Below are 22,076 nucleotides of genomic sequence, written 5' to 3' on the forward strand. Positions count from 1 at the left end.
TATATATTTCAGGATAGCTAGAAGAGAGAATTTTGACATGAAGAAATGTTTGATGTAACAAGGACATTAATTACCATGATTTTATCATAACACAATATATGAATTGAAACGTCACACTGTACCCCATGAATATGTGCAATTATTATGTCGATGAAAAAAAACTTTAAAATCCAGAAGAGATGATTGTGGAACTACAGAAGAAAAAGCACTTTGCTAAACTGAGGGTGGAATACAGGGAGGCTGTGGAAGATGGGCGGAAGCCTGGAGGCCAGCAAGGAGAGAGAGCAGTAATCCAGGACACAGATGTTGGAGCAGGAGCCCGTGACGGAGGCAGGGACAAGCTGCAGGGTTCAGAATGGGGATTTGCAAGTATAGATGCTAACAATTCAACTTGCTAGAAAGAAAAAGCACAGGGATACTGTATCCCTGGTGAATTTGGAGAGGCAGCTAATGAAACCCACTTGGAGCCAAGCCCTGAGAACTGAGTAGAAGTTAATTTGGTAAAGATTCCTTATCCTGTCATCTCTGGCTGATGGTGAGAAGCGGGGAGGATGCATGGGGAGGAGGAAGCTGTCTTCTCCAGGGACAGGGGGAGACTTCTCTGCAAAGAGCCTGGAGAGTCATATTCTACGTATGTATCGTCAACCCAAACAGCTTTGCTGAGATGGGCCTGTTTGTCATAGATCAGTTAGTGGGTAGATTGCTTCGGCAGCAAATGGAGATTTAGACAATGCCATAGCGGATAATGGTACCCGAACGCTGTCAGGCGCTAATCAGGACTCGGCAATGACTCTGTCGTGCAGATTGAAGTGCGAGCATTTGGAGTTATTACTCAAGGCTTGTCTCTGCAATTAGATGATTGCATAACCTTAATATGACCAATCTTGCCGGATGTGAATTGTGCAGCTGTAGCCACAAAATAAGGTGGCATTTCTGTTTTCTTGTTGAACACAAACATTATATATGTGCAAGTCATAATTTTATAACAGTCGCTTTTGGCGAGAAAGAGCTTTGTTAGTCAAAAGATATAGTTGAGAAGAAAAAAATATGTACATATATATATGCAATGTTAAGTGCTTAAAGAGACGGTCATAATGTCAGGCTTCGCTTGGGAAATATTGCTTTGCGGGTTTTGCTTTTTTTTTTTTTTTTTTTCCTTCCTTCATACACATCAATTTTGAGGCCAGGAAGTTGGGAAACTTGGAGCCCATATTGAACCCTCCCGGGACAACACAGTCTTGCTGTCACACATGCACCAAGTTGAGAGTCAGAGGGAATCAGCTTGATATTCATCAGCAACTGCACATCACACCCCGTTCATCAAGCCTCATTGTTCAGTGGGGACGTGAGCTACGACTCCGGCTCTTCAGATCCGACATCCTTGCAGAAATCTTCACCCGCCCCCCAAGGCCCGGCTTGAGGGACTCCAAGGACACAGCCCTCAAATGCCCTCTCTTGCTTCTCAGGCTCAGGGTCCCTCCAACAGGAGACAACAAAGAGATCAGGGCTAAGGAGCCGAAGTTTCTCCTCTGTCTCTGACTCAATTTTCAAGGGAATCAGAACTATGAGAAAAGGAAAAAAAACAAAACTGGAAATGAGGAATTATTTTGTTAGGGTCAGAGCCCACTCTCATGAAAGAGGAGACAGGGAAAGAAGGGTGTTGGGTGAGAGGAAGGGAAAGAGATTCATTTACAAATAGCACAGAGTGATGGGATGTCCGAAGATGGAGTCTGGGGGGGCCAAATGAGTGAATGCCTAAGATTGTGTGAGCGTGTGTGTGTGTGTGTGTGTGTGTGTGTGTGTGTGTGTATGCACCAACAGCGTGTAGCCAGGGCTATAATCTCATGGCTAGAAGGGAGGACAAAGCCAAGACAGCAGACGAGCTCCCCCAGAGGCAGACACCAAGGTGGAGACTGGGATGCAGGAGGTTTACTGGGGCATGTCCTCATAGTCCACACCGCGGAGGAGGAAAGGCAGCAGGAGAGGGAGAGAGAGGCTACAGTGCAGACACAGCAGTGGAACTCTGAAGCTGGGACAGCCCTTCAAGGTCAGCCCAAGTTGGAGCCGGAGGCCAGGCCTTCACACTCTGTGTTGACCAGTCATTGGATGGGGTGGGGCTGCCTTGTTGGGATGTGACCTTAGCTAAAGAGCCTCTCTTCCGCCAAGGTAGTTTCTGGTGAATGCTGACAGCTGAGAAGCAGCATCTGACCACCCCCAAGCAGCTGGTCTTGTGGTCCTGAATAAAGGGTCTGGACAGTGCACCAGAGTATCACCAACACCGAGTAAAGTATCCAAGGATGGGCTGGGGATGTAGCTCAGTGGTATATAGCACTGGTTTGGCATGCACAAGGCCCAGGTTTCAATTTCCAGTCCTGCAAAAAATAAAATTAAATTAAAATAAGGACAAATAAAACTAAAATTATGTGAGAGCCAGAGAATGTCCTGATATGCAGGGTATGGGCCAGAGGTAGGTATTCATGATGGGTGAGCCCTGGCTACCAGTTCCTGAGACAGAGACAGGCTTAGTTTAGGTGCCTTCACTCCAGCCGCTATCCCTGCTCTCCGGTCATCTGTCTTAGACCTTTTCCAGAAGGTTCAGCTGCAGGAAAGCAGAAGTATGAACACAAGGGGCCAAGCACCACCAGCCATCTGACAGCTCACACTTGCAGAGTGCCCAGCCAGCACCAGGCTCTGAGCTCCACACTGCAAGGGATCTCTACTGCCAATCAGCAAGACAGGCACAGGAAGCAGAAACCCTGAGCAGGGCCTGGGAGCCAGAGACTTGGGTGGGCCTCCCCACTAGCCTCCTTCTCCAGACCCTGCCTCTGACCAGGAGTTCATTTTCCTGGTGGAAATCTCTGCCTGCATCTCCACAGGACTCTCAATCCATTCACATGAACTTAACCACCCTCATTATCTTCTACCCCCAAACAGGGTGTCCCCTTCTGCAGTGTATTTTGGTAAATGTTCCAGAATCCACTCAGCTGTACAGGGTGGACCATGTCATTCATGACTCCTGGCCCCCCTCATACTCCTACATCCAACCAGCTCTGTGGGTTCTGCCTCCTCAAGTCTAGAACCCATCCACCTCTCTCCTTGACGGTTAAGCCCCTACCTTTATCTCCAGGAAGTGACTTTCCAGTTAAATCTCCCTACCTCCAAATTTACTCCTTCCGGTATCTTCTCTTTGTACAGCCAGAGGATCTTTCTTAAATATGAATCTGGTCACAACTCCTCCACTAAAACCCTTCTACAACTGCCCTATTTTCTTCAGGGTCAAGTCCAAACACTTTCTCAACTCTCTGAAGCCTCATCTATAGATGTTCTTTTCCCATTTTCCTCCCTCCATCCCATACACGTGCGCATGCACACACACACACACACACACATACACACACTCTTACATGTGCATTGACTCTCTGTATGTGTTCTGTCAGTGCTGTGACCACAGGCCACACATAGCTATTAGGCACTTTGAAATGTGTTGTGCTATTAGAATAAAATGTACACAGGATTTCCAACACCGGTCTGCAAAGACAGAATGTGAAATATTTCACTGATTTTCCTTTTATCAGCTACATATTAAAATGATCATATTTTGGCTGAATTGATACTATTTAGTTAATTAGTTTCACCTAGTTCTATTGATCTTTTGAATGGGTCCCACTAGAAAATTGACAATTACATGTGTGCCCACATTTATTTCTGTTGGATGGTGCTTCCCTGGACGGTTGGGGAGGGAAGACCACTCTGCCATCCCAACAATACCTGGGCATTTGCTTGTCTCAGGGCTTGGGGAACATGTCTTGTCCAAGAATTCCAACAGGAAAATTATATTTCAGAACATTAGCCAATTGTGGTGCAGCTAAGAGGTGGTGAGCAATGGGGACACCATTTGTTGGGTTCTGCAAGCTCTGGACAGACAAAAAGCAGAAGGAACCAAGAGGGACAGCAAAGTTCTGCGTGACAACGTCAAGGTCCATCCCCACTGTGAGCTGGGAGGCCGCAGGCTATAGTGGGAAAAACCAACTAGTTGTGTCTCTGATGATGGTTATTTGTTCAGGAGGATGAGAGTTCTGTGGGTGTGATGTGGATTTCGCAGGGAGGGGGCAGGGATCAAGGAGAGATGAAGTTGCAGGAATATGGAGTATAGCAGATATAGGGTTCCACAGAGGTTTAAAGAGAATGACATTTTCTCTTAGGAAGAACAAAAAAAAAAAAAAAAGGAGCAACGAAACTTAAGAGAGGGAAAAGGCTCAGAAACCCCTTCAGAGTACCTTTTTAAAATTATCCATCTCTTTAGACAGCAATACTTTCCAAAGTTTCTCCTACCTTGTAATTCCTATCGGGTACTATCAGTGCTTCAATAAAGTCTACTGCGTTCTGAGAGCCTCGTGCAGTGGGCTGGCAGGGAAGGGAGAGGTGGAGACAGGTCTGCCACTCAGGATGCGTCTAAGCAGCAGCCTCAGGTGGATGGGGCAGACCTCCAGGACTCTGGGGTGAGCAGGGATGCAAGGTGCAGCCAGGGAAGCAGCAGAGGAAGCTCTGGGCAGGGAGCTGCAAGCTGAGGGGAGACTCAGGGGACTACTCCCAGATGTGCCCCCACTTTTCTGAGCTACCATGGAGGAAGGTGACAGGATACCAGAGTGGCTGTCCCCTGTCCTCACTGCCTCTTCTGCCCAGGCTGCCCTTGGTTCCTCCACCAAACCCTCCCTAACTCATCTTCTGGACTGAGTTCAGGCATCACCTCTTCCAGGAAGTCCTCACCGATACCCTCCGTCCCCATAATGTCCATTCCTGACTGCACGTCACTAACCGCACTTTCTCAACAGTAGGCACCTAGAAGGCGGGAAGCAGAGATGATTAACCTTCATCATCCCAGTGCCCAGCTCAGCTTTCACACAGAGCAGATGCACCATAACCACATGGTGGGTAAATCAAAGATCCTAGGTGGCTCTTGAATACAAGAGAAATGCCCTACACTTGACCTCTGTTCAAGCTCCATCTGAAGTTCAGCTTATTTCTGGCTCCAAAAAAAAAAAAAAAACTTCTGGTTTCCAGCTTGATCATGTTCAGTTTCAAGAAAAAAACCCTGATCTCTCCAGAGCTTTAGGACAGAAGGAGCTGATGGGCATATGTTTGCAAGCCCTCTGATGAGAGAGTTTTTCCTAATTCTCCCATCATTTAAACAAACCGGGATTCTGATTGATAGAAGAGCCATTTTTACAAAGACTGGGAAAAATGGCTTTTAATTTCAGTTTTTAAGAAAGAAAGTATGGCCCCTATAAACTGTTAAACTTCACTTTATTGACCATAAATCTGTATTTTGCTCAATGCAAAAGTTTTTCATCTTGTACAGAAAAATGCTGAAACAGCGACAACGGCTGAAAACAAGAAGTTTTCTCTTACGGACAATTTATATGAAAAAGTTATTGAATTTCTGGTTAGGGAGGCCAGGCCAGGCATCCCGCAGCTCCCCCCGAGGGCCAGGCCAGTGGTGCCAGACGCGACCCGTTGCTGATCAATGTCAAGAGAAAATTAACCAATTGTAAGTCTATTAAGTTGTGGGCACCAGGGATTTCAGAGCTCAGAGCAAAGACATGTTTCTCCCCGGGGACCTTAAACTGAGCCTCTCTTTGCTGAAAGTGCAGCCAGTCTTGCTGCCAAGGAAAAGACAGAAAGAGCTGACTTTGGAGAGCATCTACTAGCTACTAGGTGCTTTCACAATTATTGTCTCATTTAATCCTTGCCACAGCCCCAGACAGCAGGCGCCCTAGGTCACATTTTGCAAATGAACAAATGCAAAATTAGAGAGATTAAGAATTGATCCAAAGTCTCACAGCTTGGAAATTGCTAACTTCCCTGAACCTCAGTTTCCCCATCTATTGAATAAAGCTGCAAGGACTTTAGCCCAGGCCTGGCATGAAGCAGGGGCTCAGGAACTGCTTGCTTTCTGACTGAAGTAAGAGAAGTGCCAAACAGAGATTTGGAGCAGGATCTGAGTGATTCAAAGCTCTGCACTTTTTTCCCCTGCAAAAATTGTCTCCTTATCAATCTCCCTGAAACCAGTTGTTGCCTTAAGAAAGCAGGACAGTTGGGCCTCCTGTATGCACATGGAGCAAAGGAGAAATCTTCTGCCCAAAGAAAGTCAGCACACCATCAAGAATTTATGTTCTGACAAGGACCTGGCAGCTACCTTCAAAGTATCTCCTCCCTCTGTGCAAGTGACAGAAATCTTACCCGTAGAGCTGAACCCTGAGTTATCAACCACATCAAAAACAAAATATTCTTGATGGGGTTACATACTTTTAAAATCATAGTATCCAAGTTGGAAAGAGTCCCCAGAAGAGTGTAGTCCAAGAAGAACACACAGGCTATGTCTAGTGAGTCAAGTCCACTGAGTGGTTTTATCTGCCTGCAGGACTGTGTTGAGAAGGATTCTGAGGTAGAGTTTAGTGTACCCTTCTATGATAAGGTCAGCTCTGGGCAGGAAAGTCAGTTGGCAGAAAGGCTTATGAAAATCTCTTCAGTGGTCTCCTAGCCTCCAGCCTCCCCTTCCCTTTACCCCTATATAAACCTGCCAGAGCAATCTTCCTAACACAGAGATCTGATCCCATTAATCCCTCAATTCAACACCCTTCAACTTGCCACTACTTACCTCATCTATCCCTCCACTCACATGTTACACTCACATGCACTGAACCACTTTAATTTCCACCCCCAATACTTCACATTTTCTCACATCACCACACTTTTCCACACCACTCTTCATGGGACAGCTTCTCTCGGTCCACTGAAACAGCAAACTCCTACGCATCCCTCAAAACCTAACTCGCAAGTCAACCTTTGAAACTTTATTTGAGACTTAGTTGGACTGTGAGTCACGTAAGGTCATGAGCACAACATCTCCTATTCTTCTGTGCACCCTAACCACATATCTCAGAGCCTAGCACCACAGACAACAAATATTCGAAGGTGTACATGAATGAGTGGATGAATCAGCACCTCCCTCCCCAGTGCATGTGCTTATTCATTAACCTCTGAACCAGATTAACCTTTCAAATATGCACTGCCGATCAATGTTTATGGGGGCAGTGGCAGGTGCAAAGGAAGATGGAAGTCAGCACCGTCTGTGTCCTCACGGTGATGATGGTCTGCTGGAAAAGTTGGTCATACCCAGGAGGAAACTCATACACAGGAGAAAGATGCGGGGAGGAGGGACACAGTGATGCCAACAAGGGGGACCACCTAGCTGGAAGTTTGGAGGCAATAACAAGATCAGAGTTGCAGGGTAAAAAGGAGCCAGCGCTGGGATCTAGGGGAAAGAGAATGGAAGCAGAGGGAAGAGACCTCCAGCGTGGCCAAGGCACTCAACGCTTGATGTGTCTAAGAGGTGAAAGGAAAGTGAGAGGCTGGGGGAGGGAAGGACGGGAAGAGCAGCTTGGGATGAGGCTGGAGAGAGAGGCAGAAGCCCGATCATTCGAGTTCTTATCAAAGTGGGGAGTTTAGATTTTATGCTGAGAGCAAAGGGGAGCCACGGGAGGGACGTGAGCCAGGGGGATGACAAGATCTGATTCCATTTTTGGAAGCCATCACTCTGGCTGCTGTGTCGGGAATGGCTCATGGGGAGACCACTGCAGCCCGGGAGGCAGGAGATGGTGTTGACTTGACCGTGGAAGGTGGAAAGGAGTGGGCGGATCTGGAGAAGAGTTTGGAGGGAAAGGTGAAGGGACATGGTGTTAGCTTCACACTCACCTGGAGCTTGTGAAAAGCGAATCCGAACAAAGGCCCCAAACACAGACGTTCCTCCCTTGACTCTAAGCCTCAGCGGCTCCTCTGTTCTTCTGACTCCAGTTGAGAAAATTGGCTCCACCCAGAACGGACACGAAGGCTGGAAGCATCCAACACGCCTCCTGACGTGTGAGAACGCAGGGGTGAAGGTCACTGGGAGTCCCTGCCCAACGTGAACAAGTGACCAAGACAGAGATGGCACGATTCCAGAGTGAGTCCAAGTGACACTTGTCACCTGCCAGGTGGAAGATGTCCTCCTTTCTTCCCATACTTGCTAGAAGCTGAACTCAGATGCCAAAAATAATGAAAAGTGTGGGCTTTAAGACCTAAAGAGGATGTGGGGGGAGAGGGGGAGAGCAAAGGGAATGGGCCAAATTTGGGGTGGCCTGTGCCTCTTTCAAGATGTCAGAAAGACCTTGAGGTCTGGTTTTTAAATGGGAAGTGAGTTCATAGGTGTCCCTTTTATGATCTTGTCTTATAACTTAGTTTTACATTCATCTGTATGTCTCTCATGAATCCTTATTTAAAACAGAAGCAAAGATAGCTCTTAAGGGGAAAAAAGTAAAACTCCTTCTATCTACTCACTATCCAATGGGCAAATGACGTAAAAGCTGGAGAAATGTTGGCAGAGGCAGGTGAGAACAAAGGTTCAGATTATGTTGTAGTTTAGATGTGGAATAGCCCCCAAAGGCCACGTGCTAACAATTTGGTCACCATCCAGTAATACTATTAGGAGAGTGTGCAATCTGAAGGAGGTGGGCCTAGTTGGAGGAAGAAGGTCACTAAGGGCAGAACTTTAGGTGGCATATTTTATCCCTGGCCCCTTTTCTCTCTCTTACTCTCTGCTTTCTGGCCACCATGAGGTGAGGAGTTTTGCCCTGTCACGTCCTTCCACTATCATGTTCTGCCTCACCAGCAGTTCATAGCAATGTAACCATGAACCATGAACTGAAACTTCTGGAATGGTGAGCCAAAATGAATTTTTCCTCCTTTACATTGATTTTCTCAGGTATTTTGTCACAGTAATGAAAACCTGACTAACATAGATTAGAATCTCTGGTTCATTTATTTATTTAATACCATTGGTTGATCTATGCTCTGTGCTGGGAGTCATGCTGGAAAGGCAGAGCAGAAAACCATCACTGGAGGACCTAGTGTTAAGTGCTGATTAAAGTCTATTTATTATAAATCAGCAGGAAGGGATTAGAGGTTTCCCAGAGCCGATGACAAAAGCCCTGGTTTTACAGAATGAGCATAAGCATTTCAAATAGACAAAGCAGTGGTGAGCTGGTGTGGTGGGTACCAGCTTGAGAGAGCCAATTATGTGTCTCTCTCCATCTCTTCTTAAGAACATCAAGTTGGCAGCTTGAAATTGACCATGGTGGGAGCATTTACACCATGGAAATTGGCAAATGCTGCAAATCAGAGTGGGTTTATTTGTTTAATGTTTGTTTTTTCCAGTATACCATGGGGGCTGAGCATGAAGGGAAGAGTTTTTGATGTGCATAATACAGGGGCATTAAACAGGGTGAGGATAAAGTCAAAGGAACTAGGAATATACCCCTGGGCCAAGAAAGACCTTTTGGGTAACAGGAAGTCTGGAGTTTGCAGTTCTGCTTGGAGTATGTTGAGTTTCATGGATCTGTGGGGAAGTGTTGGTCATCATTTCCAATATTTATTTTTTCTCCTTTTGTTCCCCTGAGATTCCAGACACATACATGGAATTATGTGTCCATATATTAGAAAGGTTTTTATTGCCCCACAAGTCACTACTTCTGTTCTTTTTCCCCCACTCTGCTTCATTTTGAACATTTCTAGTCTGTTTTTAAGCTAACTCACCTTTTCCTCCGTGGTGTCAATTCTGCTATTAATCCTACATGGTGCATTTTGCATTCAGTAATCATGTGTTTCATCCCTAGAAGTTTGATTGTCATATTTTCAGGTCTTCTGTTTCTCTGTGCCTCCAATACACTTTTGACTGTTTGGGGTACATCCATAATGGCCACCCATGGCTACCTGACCATCCATGTCTGCTAGTTTCATCAACTCTGTCGTTGCTGGGTCTTCTGATGATTTATTTTTTTTCTTCATTATGAATCCTATTCTCTGTTTCTTTACATGCTTCAAAAGGCTAATCAGATGCTGGACATTGTGAATTTTACCTAGTTGGGTGCCGGATTTTATTATATTCATTTGGGTGCTTTGCATATGGTCACAGTTAAGTTGTATGAAATAAGTTCAATCCTTTTGTAACATCCTTTTAAACTGCCCACACAGATCCAGGGCAACCTTTCATCTAGGGTTAATTTGGCAATAGTATATTTTGAAGATTCTACCCAATGTCCTATACATTAGGAGTTCTTCCCCCCCCCCATGGCTGCTCACACAATTCCCAGCCATGTATGAACTCTAAAGTTTATTATACCTATTGCTCCCAACAGTTTGTTCCCAGCCACAGGGAGTTTCCTCATATGCATTTGCAGATCAATCAAATATTCAAGGAGATCCTTCTGCAATGAAGACTAATACCCCCCATCTCCCTCCCTACTACCTCTATTGCCCACATTCTCCAATATTTTCTCCCTGATGTTTTTAGCACACTTGGCCTCTCTGCAGAGTCAATTCTTCTCCTCCACTGAGTGAGATGGCTGGGCTCTGTCCAGGTCCCACCCCTCTGCACTCACATGGAATTCTCTCCAGAAGTATCCTGGAGCAACCTTAAGGCTCACCTCATTTGCTGCCCTTCTCTAATGGATACTGCCCTGCACTATCTGACATTCAAAGTCTGAAAACTTTGGATTTATTTGGGTATTTAATTATTCAAGGCAAAAAGATAAATTCAGTCCCATAATAACCAAAATCAAAAATCTCCATGAGAATATTTTGAAGCTACATGAATTAAGATGAAAAAATAAAGATTAAAAAAGATGAATAATGTAGAGATGAGATGCAAAGAACACAAAATAAATAACTATTAAACATGTATTGAGTTCAAAGGACTCACTCATTGACTAAAGTCAATTTAAATTTTTTATCAGAAGAGAGAGCTCCTGCCTAGAACAGAGCAAGAGGGGATCACATCCATGCAGTAGGTATTGCTAAGCTTCCAAGCACATCACAGCAAGGCTGTTGAGAAGCCCATCAGCTAAGATTACAAAGAAAAAGGAAAGTTAATGAGCTCCAACAATCATAAAGAAGATAGAGATGTAGGATGCTCAATTATGGGGAGGAGAGTGAGAAAGCAGAGAATCATGACTTAGGATAAAGTCTTTCAAGGGAAATAGAAATGCCCCACACTTCTGAAAGAAATCAAGACTCTGAGATCAGACCACAAGGCACAACCCAGTACACAATAAAGCTGGTTAAAGTAAGGAGGGAAAGCAGTGTCAATTTAAACATGTTCAGTCATCAGACTAGAGATACCAAATATGGAGCATTCTTAGCCCAATTCTCTCTCCCATATCAGGACAGATGTCACTCATCAACTATAACTCTCATATCACCAAGCCCTGAGGCTGCCCTAGACTGTCTACACAGCATGACAGGCAACTTCTACCATCCGATTATGGTTGGCATCTTCATGTAAGCCAGTTTCTTACCCATTTTAAACACTTACATGCCATTTTGGAGGCAGTCTTGATGTCTTGGTAGTGGGGGAAAAATGTAAATATAATCTGTAGGTAATGAAGCATAAATGTGGATATTCTTCAATAGTAAATGTACACACTATTTACATATGTTTGCATACATATTTATTTATACATATAAAATACTTTTTATAATTAAAAACCTATTAGGATCCCATGAGATAAGAGGTAGAAGAATGCCCTGAAAACTATAAGGTTCTATATTTTAGAAGGTGAAAGTATGAGACCTCTGTCCTCTGTCCCTGGTTTCCTGTTGGGATTTGGGAAATCCATTGTCTCTGACCCAGAATTCCTGTTGAAAGTTGGCATCTTCTCCATTTCTAATCCCACACACAGCTGTACATAGAATAATCAAAAATCTCTTGGCTTCCTGGAGGAGGAGTGGTGGGATGTGGGAATTTGAATACAAACTGGGAAAATCTGGAGTAAAACAGGACAAATTGTATACCCCAGTTGTGAAGATGGAACAAATCCAACCATCCTCGCCTCCCTGAGGTACAGGCCGGAGAAAAGGTGGGATCTCAAAGGGCACTGATTTTTAACACTGTCCAAACCTCTACCTTGACTCATGGGGACCAGGCCCCCAGGTCCCTTTTTTTCTTACAAGATCTCAGAAGAGATTTCACACCATCCCCTCTCAACTGCTGCATCCACCCTTCTTCCCCACCCACCCAGGTCGAGAGTGTTTCCCCTCAACCCGTGAACATTGCCCTTCTCAGCTCTCTCTCATTTTCTATTGACCTCTTCCCCTGCAACACTTTCCTAACAAAGCAGAGGAGAAATGAAGGAAAATGTTAAACCTGAAGAACTATTTTATAACAGTTCCTGCACTTAAATGCAGAGCACAAATTACGACTCAACCCTAAGGAGCTCAGAGTTGGGAGCATAAGGGAGGGGAGAAGATGGATGGTATATAAGTATTATAATGCGGTATCTTAGTAGCTGATGTTTATTGAGAGCACTCTGCATAATGGCTTAAATACTTGTTTTGGGGGTTTTTTTGGGTTTTTTTAAGTGGTTCTGGAGACTGAACCCAGAACATTCTAAGTAAGTGTTCTAACCACTGAGCTATATCCACAGCCTTTAATACATCTTTTTTTTTTTCATCCCAAGGAGATAGGTACTATTATCATTATTCCTCATTTTCCACCTATTCTCAGTTAGGACTTAGCTAGTTAAATAATTGGCTCATCCTCAGCAATGTTAGCAAATGATGGCACTGGATTCAACCTCAACTCATTACAAAATTCATTCTGTTAACCACTGTGTTCTACCACGATGCAATTCAAACAAACTGCTATGTAAACTCAAGGAGTTCGCTCTTCATGGGTAGGGAGTTCACCAGGTGAAAAGAAGGGGAGACAAAGGGCTCTGAGTCACAGAAGGACCAACAACATACAGAGTACAGGTGATTTTCTGGCATACTAGTATTAGCTATGGATGTCTGGGGAAGACATGTGTGACGGGGCTGGGGAGGGAGACAGAAGTCAGATCCTGGGTACTGTGTTGTTAAGATGCTTACTCCGGAAGCAATGTGGGAGCCTTTGAAGGTTTTTAGGTAAAAGAGTCACATGATACAATCTATACTTTAGAAAAATCACTGTGTCAGTGATGGATGGGGCTGGGGTACTCTAAAGACTAATACAGTTATCTGAGGAAGAAGAGATGGAGAATGGAACTCAGGAAAGCCCAGTAAGATAAATGAGAACGAACAGATTCAAGAGAGATTTTGAAAACCATGGGACTGGCCTCATGTCTGTTTGGACTTGGAGAATGAAAGGGAAGCTAGAATAGCAGTCTATAGCAAATAAGAACATGCTCAGCTTAAGAAAATAAGTAGATGGTGGTGCCATTTGCTATGAGATAGGAGGAGAAGCCATCTTAGAGAGAAGGGTGACACTGGTTTGAGATATCTGTGAGCCATGTCTCTGGAGATGTCCAATAGGTAGTAGAGCGAGAGCTCAGGGGAGAGAGTGGAACTAAAAGCACCTCCTAGGTTAAGATTCCTAGGGGATATTTGAGTGGTACACTCCTGTGTCCCACTGTCTATGGAATAACAAGTGGAACTCCAAAAACCTGCTCACACCACATTTTCCTCATCCTTCCAAAGGTGCATCAGAGATTGGAGTGTGTTTACTAAAGCCATAACATATTATTAAGAAATTGGCGCACTAATTTTTTTAAAAAATGAAAAAAAAACTGATAGACATATAGAATTCATATATATATCTATCAATATAGACATATAGTGACTATATCTGTGTACCTTCACATCCTTACATCCTCACACATGTTTCTAGTCATTTTTTAATACAAAAAAAAAAAGTCAAGGGGATTTGACTTTTTAAAGTTATAAAGTTTACATGAATTCAGCAATATCATAGGCAGGGGACCATCCTGAGCACTTTATAGGAGCTAACTCCTTCAGTCCTGACCACAGTCATGAGATCATATTTTCTCCATTGCACAAAGGAGGACTTTAAGGCTCAGAGACATCATGAGGTCACAAAGCAACTAAACTAACTGTTCAGGATGTTTTGAATCCAGATCTACCTAATCCCCCCTCCCATGACATCATGGCTTCCAAATGTGCTGCAGATCTGTGGTGACATTTTTACTAATCCACAGTGAAATGAGCCAACTGTTCTGTTGTATCCTTGCATGCTGGTTTGCTTTTTCTTGAAATGAGCTGTTCTTTAAAATCATGCCCTTCCTACTTGCTGAGAGGTGTTAACATGATTCTACAACAAAATGATTGCTTGATTTTTTTTCTTGCTTTATGCGCTTACTTGGCAAAGTTAAAAGTTGTCAGCCTAGTGTTGATCCCCAAAATATTCTTTTTAACATTTCCTAGTCTATGAAATCCAAAATATTGGAAATGACTGTAGAACCCCATGCTAAAAACTTGACTTCAAAATGCAGAAGCAGAGATGATTTAGCCTACCCTCATGACTGTGCATGGAAGTAGCAGAAACACATGGGGACCCTTCCTCTCCCCACAAGGGCCACTTCACACCTGCCATTCCAGGACTGGCACCAGGAATGAATAAGAAAAAGCCTTTTTAAGTTCTGGCAGTTTGCTGTACATCCCAAACTTGGAGAGAGGGTGGCTTATCTTCCAAAGATCATGGTGCAAAGTCCATTCTTGATTGTTAAAACAGGATAGAGAGAATTAAGAGATGAATGTTAAAAATGGACTCTCAGACCTTTTATATCCTTGCTTCCCCAGACAAGTACTCTACCCAGAGCCCAGGGGAGGAGAGGTTTTCTCTAAAATCTTTGAGGTCAACACACAGGACTATTTTGGGATTCCAGGACCAAAGCCTGCTCTTCTTCCCCAGTCCGTCAGGCAGGAGCCCACGACGCTCTGATTTCTTCTCCTCTGTCTGGCTGCGGCTTTCTGTGTCCCAAAGGAGGTTCTTCTTCCCCCCTCCCTCCCTAGAGAAGAGATTTACTATGTGCCAGGCACTACACTAGGAAATTTTAAGCATGCCCCTTAATTTTATTTTTAATTTTTTTAATTTGATTTGCTTTTCTGGTTTCAAATGTAAGACTCATTGTAACCAAAAAAGAAAGAAAAGAAATCCACCCATCACTGTCGACCAGTCTCATAACCTCTATGAGCTTCAATGTCTTTGAATATCAAATGGAGACAAGAAGTAGGTAATGCTGTGGGTGAAATGCCCTGATTACACACAAAGACCATCACTACGAACACTCTGGTATATATACTCCAGACAGCTTTCTATGTTTATTAGCATTTATTAGTCATAATAATCTATTTCAGAAAAGGAATCACATCACATAATAGCTTTGTAGCTTGTTCTTCAGGACAATCTTTGCACATTAAGGTATATGCGCCTAAGAATCAGCAATTACAAGGAAATCTGTAGGGAGCAAAGGTAAGCAACCTGCTCTAAGTCCAGAGATTTTGATAATAGAGGCAAAACTCAAATCTCATTCCTTTTGCTACACCTCAGTTCCGTAGATAAAAAAAAAAAAATCACAGTGAGGAGAAGTGTCATATTCCAACAAAATGAGATCCTAGAGGCAAACTTACACTGTGTGGGGTGGCACCCTGTGGTAGCAGTGAGTTCTTGATTAAAGATTAATGTCAGAATTAGAGTCAGAAAGCCCAGGTATCCTTACTGACTTACACTAGTTTATGACATCAGACGGTTGAACAACCTCTCTGGCCCAGAGGCTGTGGCCGGTAAGTGTCTAGAGGGTAGGGTAGTCAGAATTTCTAGAAATGGTTCCCAAAATTCCACACCCTCTAATACCCAGACCCATGAGCTTGAGAGATAACTCACTGTTACATTTTATGGTACTGTTGGCCTTAAAAGGGAAATCATCCAGGTGGATCTAGTTTAATTGTATAATTCCTTAAAACAGGGAATTTTCTCCAGCCAATGGCAAAAGACAAAATCAGATTTAAATTCTTTTACTGCCTTGAAAATGGAGGAGACCACAGGATAAAGAATGTGAGGGCACGCTGGGAGAAGAAAGCAGACCTCAGCAGCCAGCAAAACACAGAAGCTTCAGGCTGATAACCATAAGGAGATGAACTTTCTCAAGAACCTAAATGACCTTGGGAACTCTTGAAATTCTTTCTCAGAGCTTCCAGATTCTTACCTGACCCAAACCAACCCAGCCCTGTGATACCTGAGCACAGAACCCAGTCAAGACTATATAGACCTCTCCCATAGAGAATGAGGAACTAGTAAATGGATGTTGGGATGTTGCTCTAAGCTACTAAATATGTGGTCTTTTTGTTACGCAGCAATAGATGGCTGATACAGAAGGCTTCCTGTCTTCTCCATTCACCATCCATGCTGCTGCTTTGATACGTAAAGCATACTCAGAAATGCATATGAATCTTGAATAAAACCTACATAGTATACTCAAACGTTGTAAATGAAAGTCCATTCCCAGAGAGCTAAAACATTTATAAAATCCTAATTATACCTTACCATCAGACACAGTCCTCAGAAATCCATTCATTCTGTGCCTAGTTCTTTCATTTTTGCCCTTTTCTTTCCCATTTCAACCCACAATCAGCCTCCCTCAGTCAAATGCACATCCAGTGAAGCTGAATATTTTGCCATTCAGCACAGGGTTAAGTTTGCGAAAACTACATGTCTGGTCTGTAGCCTCAAGTTCTCATTTTTCTATTTATTCCTATAAAGTAATAAAGACAAAACGAAAGCAATGTGCAAATAATGATATAAACACTGATATGCAAACAAAATACGGCACAATCACGAGAACTGGGATTTCGAAGGGCAGGCAGTGCCGACACATGATAGCTCAAATGACTCTACCGCAGCCTACAGCGAGCCATTGACAGGTGCCAGTGGGTGGGATTCAGAGTGAAGAGGTGCGTATCAGGCTGTAGAAGCCAAAGACCCTGTGTTAGACCAGTACAGGGTCCTGCTGGGGCCCTTTTCTTTGTCTCCCTGATTCTGCTTCCTCCCTCAACTCCTTGTCTGGGATGGTCACATTTTGGTCACCTCTGCTTATGCAAGATTTTCATCAACTACATCATCCATAGCATTAGGCCCTGGTGTTCTCAACTTGCCAAAGTAAAGATCTATAATGCTAGAACTTAAGAAAATTTTCTTTCCTCTGAGGTTAAATTACTTCCCTAGGGCTGTTGTAAAAAGTGCTAGAGCCTGGCTGGCTTGAACAACGGACATTCATTTTCTCACCATTCTGGAGCCTGGGAGTCTGAGATTGAGGTGTTGGCTTCTTTGGTTTGGTTTTTTTCTTGGGCTTTTTTCTGCTAACCCATGGATGGCTATTTTCTCCCTACCTCTTCCCATCATCTTCATCTTCTCTCTGCCTGTGTCTGTGTCCAAACGTCCTCTACTAATCACATTGGATTAGAGCCCACTCTTGTGGCCTCATTTTAACTTAATTTGCTCTGTAAAAGACCCTGATTCCAATACAATTATATTCTGAGGTACTAGGAGTTAGGATACTACCTTAAGAATTTTGGGAGACACAATTCACCCCAAACAAAGGCACATGGCAAAGGGCTTTGGCTGCCTGCCTTGGAGAACGGTCAGCGCTGTGGCCTTCTCTCAACCACACATCTCGCAATCTGTTGTCACCCTCTCTGCCCTCCTCTCCCAATTGAGGCAATAAAGGAATCCTTGGAGGCTTTCAATCTAGAATAGAAGGCGTCAGATTCCAGGCGCTGTACCCACCAGCTTTATGGCCCTTCCTGGGTCTTCCTAGCACACACCACAGTCAAATCCCACAAATAACCCCAGGGACTCATGTCAAGACCCCTCTTGTGGCTACACTCTCAGGCAGGAACATGGATCCAGAGAAGGCACTTCCACTGAACCAAAGAGACGCTGTAGGGGGTTCAAGAGCCCTAAAGTCAGATTCATCAGGGGAGGAATGAGGTGTCACCCCTGCCAGTAGCAGAGTCCTAAGTCTACAGGTACAGGGAGAAGCCTGCAGATGAATCCTGGCCTGACCCAAGTGGGGGAACTAAAGACAGCTGAGGAGCTGACAGCAGGCTCCAAATCTCCTGCCTCCAGACCCAGCATTCTGGGGGTGGAAGGAAAGAAAGGAGGAGTCTCCAGCAGCTTTTCCAAGCCCCACCTCATGTGACCCTTCCCATAGCCCGACTTATAAAGAGGGACTCAAGGATCTGCCCCATGTCATAAGCTTGGACACTGATGGAGCAGGGCCCATATCCGTGTCTGTCTGCCTTTAAAGCCTGTGCTATTTGCTTTATCTTGAAGAACCCCTGTTCCTAGTCCCCAAGAGATGCAGGCAAACAGCAGAGCTTGCAGATGTCTGGTGCACGAAATTCCATGTCCTCCAAATAAGTGTAGGTTTGGAAAACTACAGACCAAAGAGTCTGGTCAGTCAGTTTTGGGAAAACCTCACTGAGATATTTCTGCTTTACAGCGTCTTCTTAGCCGCACCCCAAGTAAGTCCCCAGTATCCCCTAAGACAAGGAAGTGCAAAGACTGGCCCCATACTTTGATTCAAGGAAAGGAGAGTGCTTCATGAGCAAACAGATGTAACAAGGGGCTTCTTAATTGGTCCCCCTATCGCTCGCTCTGGTGTTTTTCATAAGTGTAGCTCTGAACAAGGCATAGACCAGGCTCCCTCTGCTCCCTCCTCATGCTCACCCCCAAGGCAGTGATCTCAGTCCATTGAGGCTGCCATGACAAAAATATCATAAATGAGGTGGCTCTTTACAGAAAATCTCTTAAGAGTCCTGGAGGCTGAGAAGTTCAAGGCACCAGCAAATTCGGTGTCTGATGAGGGTGCACTTCCTCACAGAGAACACCTTCTTGCTTTGTTTCTTCATATGGCGAGAGTCAGAGTAGCTCTCTGGGGCCTCTTTTATAAAGGCACTAATATTCATGAGGGTACCACCGCGGTCACCATATCTCCTTCCAAGTGTTCCCTCTTCCCCATAACCTCACCATGGGTGGTGAGGATTGCAGCATATGAATTTGGGAGGCACAAAGGTCCAGAGCACAGCAGCAGTCGAGAAGAGAGCTGGCCACACCAGGGAGTTCTCTGCAGCCTTCCTCACACCAAGATCCAGATGCATCACCAGATAGGCCGTGGCAGCATAGACGGGATTTTGCACAAGAATATCCATTTTCTACCAAGAAGCCCATGAGGTCGACTGACACCTTCTCCGCGTGTCCTGAGAGCCCAGCTGATAAGGGAAAGTGGAGGGACTGAAATTTCACTTTCTCAGAAACAGCAGATTCAGCAAGTGTGGCTGCGACAGGAGACACAGATCCGCACCAGCTTAATTTCTCAGCCTTCCTCACCACACACGAAGCAGGAGCCATTACACCCTGTCAGGTGGCCAAGGACTGACCTCATCTGGCCTTGGGGAAGTGACACCCCAGCCTCCAGGGTCACCAGACTGCTCCTTTCCCCCAATGCTCCCATGGCTGGGATACTCCCCCGCACTGGAAAGCTGTTCCTGGTCAGGACAGACACCCACAGTCCGTACCAACCAGAGCTCTAGGAAAACCAAGACCCTTCCAGAAACTGAGTCAGGTGTGGGAACACCTGTAATGGAGTCCAAGTGTTCTGGGTACCGAAGCTCCATTCCCAATTCACCTGAACACTGAAAAGCACAAGAAGCCTTTTCCAGAGTCTCTGGAAAGGTGGAGCAGCTGCTGGGAAGGAACAGCTGCCCTGGAGGAGCAGTGGTCGCCTTACAGAGGGAGAGCCAGGCTTCAGACTTAGAATTCTTTTGTCAATGTCTGAAATTCCAGAATCCAGCCAGATCCCATTCAGAGTCTCCCGTGCCTTCCCGGCCTTGCTTGGGAGCCTAAAGCTAAACCAAAAAAAAAAAAAAAAGGTAATAGAAATCAGGGAAGAGAGGAAAGAGGTCCTGCCAGTCCCTCTCTCCACTGCTGGTCTCCTGGCCTCGGGACCCATCTCAGCCTAGGGTGACTTGCTGGTCCCCACTGTTGGGGACCTCTGGACAGCCATATACTGGGCCTGGCTTACCTTTGCCCCAGGCCCTCTTCATCCCCATAATATGCCCTCTGCCTAGTCCAGAGTTCTTCTTCAACCTAAGAAAGGACCCCCAGATCCCCTGGGGCTGAGCATTCTCCTTCTATGGCCCAGGCAAGGGCCAACAGGGCCTCTCGTTCAACCCCACTTATCAAGTCCCCTGGAAATTCCAGGATGTTTTTCCTTCCTGCCCACCTTTGACAAACCCTCCCCGAACTCCTTATTTGTTCACAGCCTGGTTCTTGGTTCTGGTGGTAAAAATCTGACCAGCACTGGCTCTGTGACCTCCAAGAGCTCTTAAACTCAGAGAAGGGAGGTAAGTGAAAAAATGGCAGCCATGAGGAGGTAAGGTTCCATTTTTGCAGCATCTATGACATCTGAGTCCAGACCCTGTGGAATATGCACTGTAAGGATAAATATCACCCCGTACCTAGAGGAGGAAAAGAAACCAACACATTTCTCACTCTACTTCACATTCATCCCAAGAAACCATGGAGAACAAAGACCCTTGCTCCAAAATTTGGTAGGTGCATTGAAGACATGTTTTCTGAAGGTTGGGAGTTTGTAGTAGGTGTTTTCAGGGTGCCACTGTGTCTATAAACATCAAAGCACTTTAGTGCTCTCTGCAAGCATCTTCTGTGGCCCCAGGAGCCTATTGAAGCCCCTGGGCCCTGGTAGCGCACCCCAGATGTAGGAAGGAATGAAAGCCCTCCCATCCTCCGAAGCCCCCAGACCATGAGGAGGGGAGATGACAGCTAGGTGCACTCCAGCTGGTGAGGGTAAAAACCGTGAGGTGAGCTCCACGTGGTTTCCCAGCAATCCCAGTAGGATCTCCCTCCAGCTGCGCAAAGTAGCACGCTGCTCATGAACTCAGCCTATGCTGCCTCCCACCCCCCACTCTCCAACTCCCAGCCAATGTTTTGGGGAGTCACTTCCTAAATAAACCACTTGCACTAGAATCCTTTCAAGAGCTGCTTTGGAAGGATCAAAGACCACTCCACACCTTGATCTGCCCACAAGTTCCTCCTGCCCAAGCCACTGAATTCTCCTCCATCCAGTCGATGGCCTCTGCTTGGCCTCTACCTTGGCCTCTGCTATAGACCAGACCTGGAGCCTCCACCCACCCCAATCTCTCCACACTCCACACCCAAACACTGCTCCAAACAATCCTTTATGTACTGCTCCTTGATCTGCAGAAAGCCATCCCGCCATTCCTGGGCTGGAGCAGCTACTGCACGTGTGTAGTGCATATGTGTGTCTGTCCTTCATCCCAACCAACCAGTCCTGATCCCCAGTGTGGCCTGAGGAAGTACATGGAAGGGGGTGAAAATGCTGAGAAACCATATGACTTAGAGATGGGGTGAGGATCAGAAGGGGCTCCATTTGTGAGCACTGGGAGGTGGTGGGGATGGTGGAGTGTGTGTGTGTGTGTGTGTGTGTGTGTGTGTGTGTGTGTGTGTGAGTGAGACAGACCCAAAGAAAGACAGAGTCAGAGAGAAAGAAGAAATGGGGCGGGGCAGGGGAAAGAGCCAGGGACTACTCTCCGCTTGAAATGATGGGGAGAAAAATGGATCATTCTCTTTTTAAAATTTTAAAGTTTTGCCTCTTGCAAAACCCTCCCTCTCTTTCTTATATTTTGAGGCTTCTATAAAAAAGATTCATGTTATTTGTGGCAATCGGCAGGGCCGTGGCCATCCAATGGGCCTCTATCCCACACCCTATCTTGGAATCTTAAAAAAAGGAGGTTAAAATCTATTTTAAATTAGAAACCAAGGCCCACATCTGGGTCCTTCCCCTCAGTCTCTGATGACTTCAACCAGCCAACTGTCCCACCTCTCCCCATCCCCACATCAAGGAAGCAGAGGGGGCCGTGGGGTGCTGGTCCCAGGGGCATGCTCCTCAGGCTGGCACAAGCAACCCCCTACCCTCAGCCCCGTGGCCCAGCCCTCTCCCACCTCGCCCTGGGTCTGACAAGCCACCCTAATGGATCGACCGTGGCCTTTGCTGGAGGGGCTAAATATAAAACTTTCCTGCGCGCCTCTTGTCAAAGTTAAAAGCTTTTCATGTCTGTGTTAATGTTTTTTTTCTGTCTGCGGCTCCAGTGACAGATGCGGCATCTTG

Source organism: Ictidomys tridecemlineatus, chromosome 5 (genome assembly GCF_052094955.1).
Source record: "Ictidomys tridecemlineatus isolate mIctTri1 chromosome 5, mIctTri1.hap1, whole genome shotgun sequence".
Taxonomy (NCBI): domain Eukaryota; kingdom Metazoa; phylum Chordata; class Mammalia; order Rodentia; family Sciuridae; genus Ictidomys; species Ictidomys tridecemlineatus.